The sequence below is a fragment of the Chinchilla lanigera genome, unplaced genomic scaffold (assembly GCF_000276665.1).
Source record: "Chinchilla lanigera isolate Chin_1 unplaced genomic scaffold, ChiLan1.0 scaffold00018, whole genome shotgun sequence".
NCBI lineage: Eukaryota > Metazoa > Chordata > Mammalia > Rodentia > Chinchillidae > Chinchilla > Chinchilla lanigera.
In genome coordinates this window covers 18,514,916-18,522,072 of record NW_004955419.1, presented here as the reverse complement: position 1 = coordinate 18,522,072, position 7,157 = coordinate 18,514,916, and the positions used below count along the sequence as shown (strand labels likewise).

At 41.9% G+C, this 7,157-nt stretch overlaps 1 pseudogene; it reads left to right on the top strand.

Annotated features, from left to right (window-relative positions):
- The first annotated feature begins 5,613 nt into the window (after positions 1-5,613).
- On the top strand, positions 5,614-6,907 carry LOC102004607 (annotated as a pseudogene).
- Positions 6,908-7,157: the final 250 nt, after the last annotated feature.

The window sequence follows — 7,157 nt, the reverse complement described above, 5'->3', positions numbered from 1 at the left end:
TTGAGTCAGGGGAGAGCATCACTTGGAAGGAATTGTGAAGATGGACCTGACATCCATTGCTAGGCAGTACTCAGGCCTTGAGTCCTGGCACAACTCCTGTATATAACAAGAGCCTCTAGGTACCTGGCACGTGCCACTGCCCTTAGTAAAAGTAGCACTTGATACTCCTGAGAAGATAGGTAAGACAGGGCTATGTATACTTTTGTTGTAAAAGCAGTAACAATAAAGAAACTTTAAGGAAGAAAAATCATCTCCAATTTTAACACTCCAAAACTATTGTTACCTTTAATTTGCATAATTGCAATTATAGAACATATAACCTTTATAATCTACTATTGCACTTGATTCTCAATTACCAGTATTTTCTATGTTGATGCATATTTTTTAGTTTGTATCATTTTTGGTACAAAATCTACAATTTTTCTGGCTGCATAGTTTATTAAACACTTTAATAATTACCTAGAGGGGCTGGGGATTTAGCTCAGTGGCAAAAGCGCCTGCCTGGCATGCGCAAGGTCGTGAGTTCAGTTCCCGGTACCTGAGAAAAAAAAAAAAAAAAAAAAAATAATTACCTAGGACACTTGATTTGTTTCCAACTTTATGTTATTTCAAAAAGGCTGCAGTAAGTAACATCTACATATAATTTGTCTTTAAAAAAAAATGCCCAGAACTGATAAGAGTGAGAATGTTTTCTGGCTTTTAACCCAAACTATTTATGAATAGCCCTGGACAAGCTCTTAGAGGCGGATTTGCCAGTTCTCTCCTCGGACTGGGGCCTGGCTTCTCTGGAGCCCAAGTCATCTTGGCGCTCATGGTCACTACCCCTCCGCTCTCAGGTCCAGGCCAATGAAGGATTTGGACAAACACTGTAAGACTTGGCTCTGCAAATCCCAGTCAACTTCACACTTCATTACTTTCTCTCTGCCTTTTTTTCTTTCTAAAGAAATGTCATTTCTTTTTATGAATGGGATGTATACGAACCCCCATTGTTTGAGGTGCACTTTAAAAAATTCACAAGTATGTCAACCCAGTGAGCTATCAGAACTATGGTTGCAACCGGTGTATCCACAGGCTGATGTGACTCCACATCTGCCCCAGAGGGTTTAGTGATGAGCAAGGGGAGGAAGAAAGAGAAAGAGCTTTGCAAACAGCAAAGGAACATTCCAAAAGTAGAAGTGACATGATGCACCCGTAAATTTGCCATTCTATTTGTGGCACAAGGGGAAAGATATATTTGGTTCTTGTAGAAGTTTCCAGGCACTAAGCTCCTAAAATACTAGGAATTTCATGAGCAATAGGATTAATAGGAGTGTCTTCTTGTCATTCCTTACAAGCATCTTTACACCAGACCAGATTTTATGCTAATGCGGGTCCCATGGTGGACACCTACATAATTTCCACATGGGGACTGGTTACGAGTGTGTTACAACTTCAGCACCAGTACCTGACCTCCGGTAGGGGAAAAGAGCTAGAGATGGAGTGTGGTCACCAATGATTAACAATTTAATCAAGCATACCTATGCCTCCATATGTCAAAGAGATATTTCCATGTCCCTAAATACCCATGTTGAAAGAGTGTCCAGTGCTGGGAGGGTGGCATACCTGGAAGCTCTGGCAAACTGAGCTATTTGCTTGCTACTGAGTTGCGTATTTCTAATAGACAGTAAGTAAAGTAGTTCCCAATTACTGAACCCAAGAAGCGTCATTAGAATTGCAAACATTGTTGTCCAACTGACAGAAATGTGGATACCCAGGGACTACATTTGTGACTGGTATCTGAAAATTAACAAGTGTTTTTGTAGGGGATGAAAGAACCTGTACTGTAACAATATCCTCCAAACGAGTTACATGCACATTAAAGTTTGGGAGGCATTGCTCTATACTACTGAGCTGTTGCTTTAAATGGTTATGGAATTTCTTCCCCTCTTTCTTGTGCTGATCAAACCTGAAGCCTCACGCATGGTAGGCAGATACTCTACCACTAAGCTACACCTCCAACTCAAGAATTCACTTATTCACCTTATCAAAGTTGTAACTGAAAATTACTTGCAACAAATACAGAAAATAACTGTCTATATTTTAAAGAATTTTGAAAATGGAATAATCTAGAGAATCTTCCCCAGTCTGCGTACCAATGGAGTGCCCAGCAATTTGATTCAATTTATATCTAGTTCTTACCAAGAACCCCTGATTCTATGTAGCTGCGGTTAGTAGCAAATCCCACAGGTTTAAGCAAAGTAATAATATTGCGGGTATGAACTTGAGACTGCCATGTCAGTGGCACTGAAAGTGAACAAGAGGGAAAGACAGTAAAAGTCATTGATGTAGATAGCTCAGTTGGGGGATAAAGATGCCACAACTTGAGCTGTGGCTCTTGCTTTGGGATAGAGAGAGGGGTCCGAAAGAGCTCCAAGGATGGGAGCCACAGGCCTTAATCCTGCTCCATGCACTGCGAGTGAAAGGAAGGAATCTGGGAAGACTCCTCCAGCTCTCTGAATTCCACTCTATTCAAATGGAAATAATTTGGTAATTAATTATAATCACTGGAATAAAAATATTAACAGATTAGGAGCCTAATAACCATCTATGTGGCTGTAGGGTAAATTCTGATCATCTGAGAAAGGTAAGTTCTCATTTTCTTATAAATCCCAGGCTTCAGTGTTGAAAGGTTTTTTTAACCCCTACATTAGTTATCTATTGCTGCATAATCAATTACTCCACAATTTAGTGGCTTAAAACGGCAAATGTTCATTAACTCACGGCTTCTGCTGGTCAGACATTCAAGAGTGGCTTAGGGGATTCCAGCCCACAGGGATGCATCTAGATGTTGTCCAGCATGCAGTCACCAGAAGACTGAGAGAAGCTGGTGGGCGCCCTTCCGAGATGGCTCACTTACACGGCCTCCATTCCTCCCTATGTAGCCTCAATATACAGAGGCTGAACTCCCTGAGAGCAGGTGTTCCCGGCCTCATGGTCATGTCTCAAATATTGTATTGGTTTACACAGGTCAGCCTTACTCCGCGGAGAATGATATTGTACAGGGCATGAGATGAGGCTACCGGGATCGTGGTGGTGGCTTGAAACCTACCCTCGGACTTCACAGAAGGGAGTCACTCTCATTCACAGACACCATTTTGCAGATGAAACCACAGAGGTTCCATGTATAGACAGCACGCTGTGACAGAAAGAATATGTCCTGGAGTCAGATGGTCTGACTCAGTTCTGTCGCTCTCAATGTGAGCCTGGGGAAGTTATCTCACTTCTCAGGCCTCATGCTCAAGTGTAAGATCAGGTTAACAGGATGACTTCCTGTGAGACGTTGGAAAAGAATACTGGGTTCTGACATTGTGAGGCCTTGGAGGCCTGGGGAAAGGTGAGGAAGTTGTCCTGTGAAAGGTCAGGGAGTGTTAAAAGCTTTCAACTCTAGGGAAACAGGGAAATGTATACTATTTTGCATACTATTCTGGAAACAAAGAATTAAGCAGAGGGACAAAGACAAGAAGTAGACAGACTAACATCACACAACTTCCAGGAATGAGGCACGGGATCCACGCTCAGCTATGGAGGACACGGATAAAAGTAAAACCCAGCCTTAGAAACAGACGGGTTCATCATGTCACCGCCTCATTCCTATTCGTGCAGCATTTCAAGGAAAGATCTACTCAGTGTTCAAAAGACTGTCAATACATGTCCTCCTTTTGCTTTTTTCTGCAATCACAGTTGGAATCCTGAAGAACTTTCAGTTTTTACAGAACCATTAACCTTTGCCTTGAGACTTATCAAAAGCTACAGAACCAACAGAAACACAGCAACTATGAAAAAGAACATTGCCATTGGGTTATCTACATTCAGTTTCAAGTTCTTTGGCATAGACTTAGCTCAGGTTTTTATTCTAGCCATTAAAACACTAAAAATGTAATTCTGAGTGGCAAAATTAAACACTCTAAGTAGTAAATTAGCACATATCTATCACTCTGTCAGAAAGAGAAGAAAAATTAAAAAGTAGTCTAGTATCTGTTGAAAATGTATGCAAATTCTTAGCTGGGTGTAGAGGTGCATATAGTGGTGCCTGCCTGTAATTCCAGCACTCAGCTGAGGCAGGAGGATCAGTGTGAGTTTGAGTGGGTTACATAGTGAGTTCAAAGCCAGCCCAAACTACATAGTGAGATCCTGTCTCAAAAAACTGAAAAAGGAAAGAAAGAAAGAAGGGAAGAAAGACAAAAATATATGCTTATTCTTTCTTTTCCTCTGAATTCAGAAAGAGTTGCATTATTCATTATTTATATTGTGCCAAAGTGAACTAAAAGGGAACACATTTTAAAGATATCATGGAGATAAATATGAGTTCAGAACTAAAGCCTCCACTACAAGTACAGCTAATATTATAATTTTTTCTTCTTATTTGTAGCATACATAACTACTTGAATAGCTTTCCTTTGGATAACAGGAATGACTTCTGAAAGATTAGAGAAGAGACATAAAAAAAGAATTTTAAGAGCCACAATCCTCTGCCTTCCTACTTAAATAAACTGTCTGTTCTATTAATTTTTGTATTACACCATAAGCCACAGAGCTCAAAAACTCCCATTCTTTCCACAAACTCACTCATGCATAGACCATTTGTGGTCAATGGACCAGTGAAGATGAAATGTGCAAATGGACATGAAACATCCCAGGATTAAACATCTTCTGGATAAGAGATTGGCATTGTTCCAGTATCATGAACTTGGCCATGCTGTACAGGGAGAAGCATGCAAGGAAGGATGCTAGGTCTCAGCCAGGGACTGGAATATCCCCTCCCCTTCTGAAGCCTTCATATGCACCCTCTCAAACTTCCTCTTTCACCCTCTATACTCCTTTACTCAACAAATATTGAATGAGGATCTAGAGAACCCACTTTGAGCTAGGTTCTGAGGACATACACTAAGAATATAAAGTTAGTTAAGAAATAGCCCAAGATTAGAGAAACTTACAGTCTAGAGCAGTTTTTCTCAACTCAGGTGCACAATAAATTATCAATAGCATTCAAAAAGTACTGTTGGTCTCCACTGGTTATTAACTAAATTATAATCTTGGAAGAGGCCTTATATAGAACCAAAGACACGACCATGAGGGAAGAGATAGACGAACAAATGATTGTCATACATTGTTGTTGAGGAAGCACAAATGTTATTGGAGCCCAGAGGAAAGACCTCGTCCAGATTGTGAGGGAGCCGGAGGTTTGACTGGAAACGACCTGACATCTCATGTCTTTGCTTGAGGAAGAAAACTTTTTTTGCTGTTGTTTTTGTTTTTCTTCCAGTACCAGCAATCAAACTCACGACCTTGTGCTTGCCAGGCAGGCAGTGTACTGTTGAGCTAAATCCCCAGCTCCTTGAGGAAGAAAATGGTAGCATAGGAAATCAGAACATGGAAGTAGAGTTGAGGAGCAGCGTATGCAAAAGGAGAGATAGGATGGAATGCAGTAGGGCTGTAACAAAGAGCTGTAGGGGGAAGAGGTAAGTGCTCAGAGATAAGGCTAAAGAAATAGACAATAGGCCAGACTCTGCCTGGCTTGTTACCCTGTCCACAGGCTGGGGCTGCAGCTGCCATGGCAGGACCCAGTGGCAGGTCATGATGGTATACATGGGGAGCCAGACCCTGAATAAGGATGATGTGAACTACACAGTGCAAGTCTGAGGATCAATGATCAGCAAGTGGAATACGTCACCATCAACTTCTGCCTGCCCAGCACCATCACCCTGCTTAGCTTCATGGTCAGCCTCGGGTATTTTGCTTTCTCCAGGGACGGCTCTGTTCCAGAAGACAACATCTGGAAAGGTATTCTCTCTGTATTTTCTTCTTTCTCATTATCAGTGTGCTAGTCTTTCTCAATGGTCCATTTACTTGACCTTATCTAACCACCTAGCCAAGGACTTTTGGACCCAGCATGATACCACACGGTGGATCTGATAGATACATAGATTCTAGACTTTTGCATATGACAAACAAGGAATTGCAAGTGTACATCCAATGGTGAAAGCAAAACCAGCTACATTTATTAAAGATAACGGGAAGATGTGTTCAGGGCAGGTCCATGCCAGTAGAAACAAAAAAGGTAACATGTTGGGATAACAGGAAAATAAAAAGTACAGCACAAAGACAAATAGGCTTTCGAACATTAAAAGATGTGCACCCAGCCCAGGTGCCTCTCGCTGGGTCTCTGGGTAAGATTGACAGGGTGCTGAATCATCTCAAGGGCTTCAGCACACAGGCCTATCCCAGAGTTCTCTCTGATTAAATTATATATATGAGAGACAGTCCATATTTATGAACCATTCAGTGGGGAAAAGGTTACTGAAGGCCAGGCCATGAGAACTAACATGCATGTACTTGAGCCTGGAGCTTTAGAGATGTCCTGGGTCTTTGCTATTTTATTTTTTGGCTTCATTGCAAACAATGGCAGGAGCATTGGCTCTGAGATGTTGCCCAACTTCCAGGGCTGTAACTGTGCTATCTGTACTAAGTGTGCCTGCTCTACTTCCTGCACCTGAACTTCCTGCTCTTCCTCAATTTTGAACAAGTTAAACTCCTAACGTTATTGTCTAGATTCAAATCTTCAGGACACAAGTGGGTCAGATGTCACAGAGAGCACTGTGAACTGCCATGTGATCATCTGAGAGAGGATCAGCCATTCAGACATATTTGTATTTGGGCATTTCTGGGCTGGTCCATGAAAGTCTTATTGATCCAAAGTGATGGTCTCTCCTGAACAATCAGTATTACTTGGGCATTAACTGAGCTTTACTTCATTCATCTGCACAGTGGACATCATCCTGCTCTGCAACAGCAGCAGCATCTGGCTGGGCATGATCATCAGTTGGTTTTTCCAGATGAGGACACGTCACTGTGCAAGCTTCAAGGATAGGCATACCGCCACAGCAAGATCTAATGGGCCTCAAAGCGTGTCACTTCGGGTAGCCAGAGCTATGTTACACGGCCTGACCCCAAACCTTTTCTGACAGTGGGCAGGATGTACCTTGTCATGATCATCTGGCAGCTGACTGAATTGAACACCTTCTTCTTGAAGCATATATTTGTGTTCTGAGCCACTCACCCATTATGTTGGTGTAGAGTTCTCTTTATTGGATATATCATAGCTTCCACAGTGAGGCAGT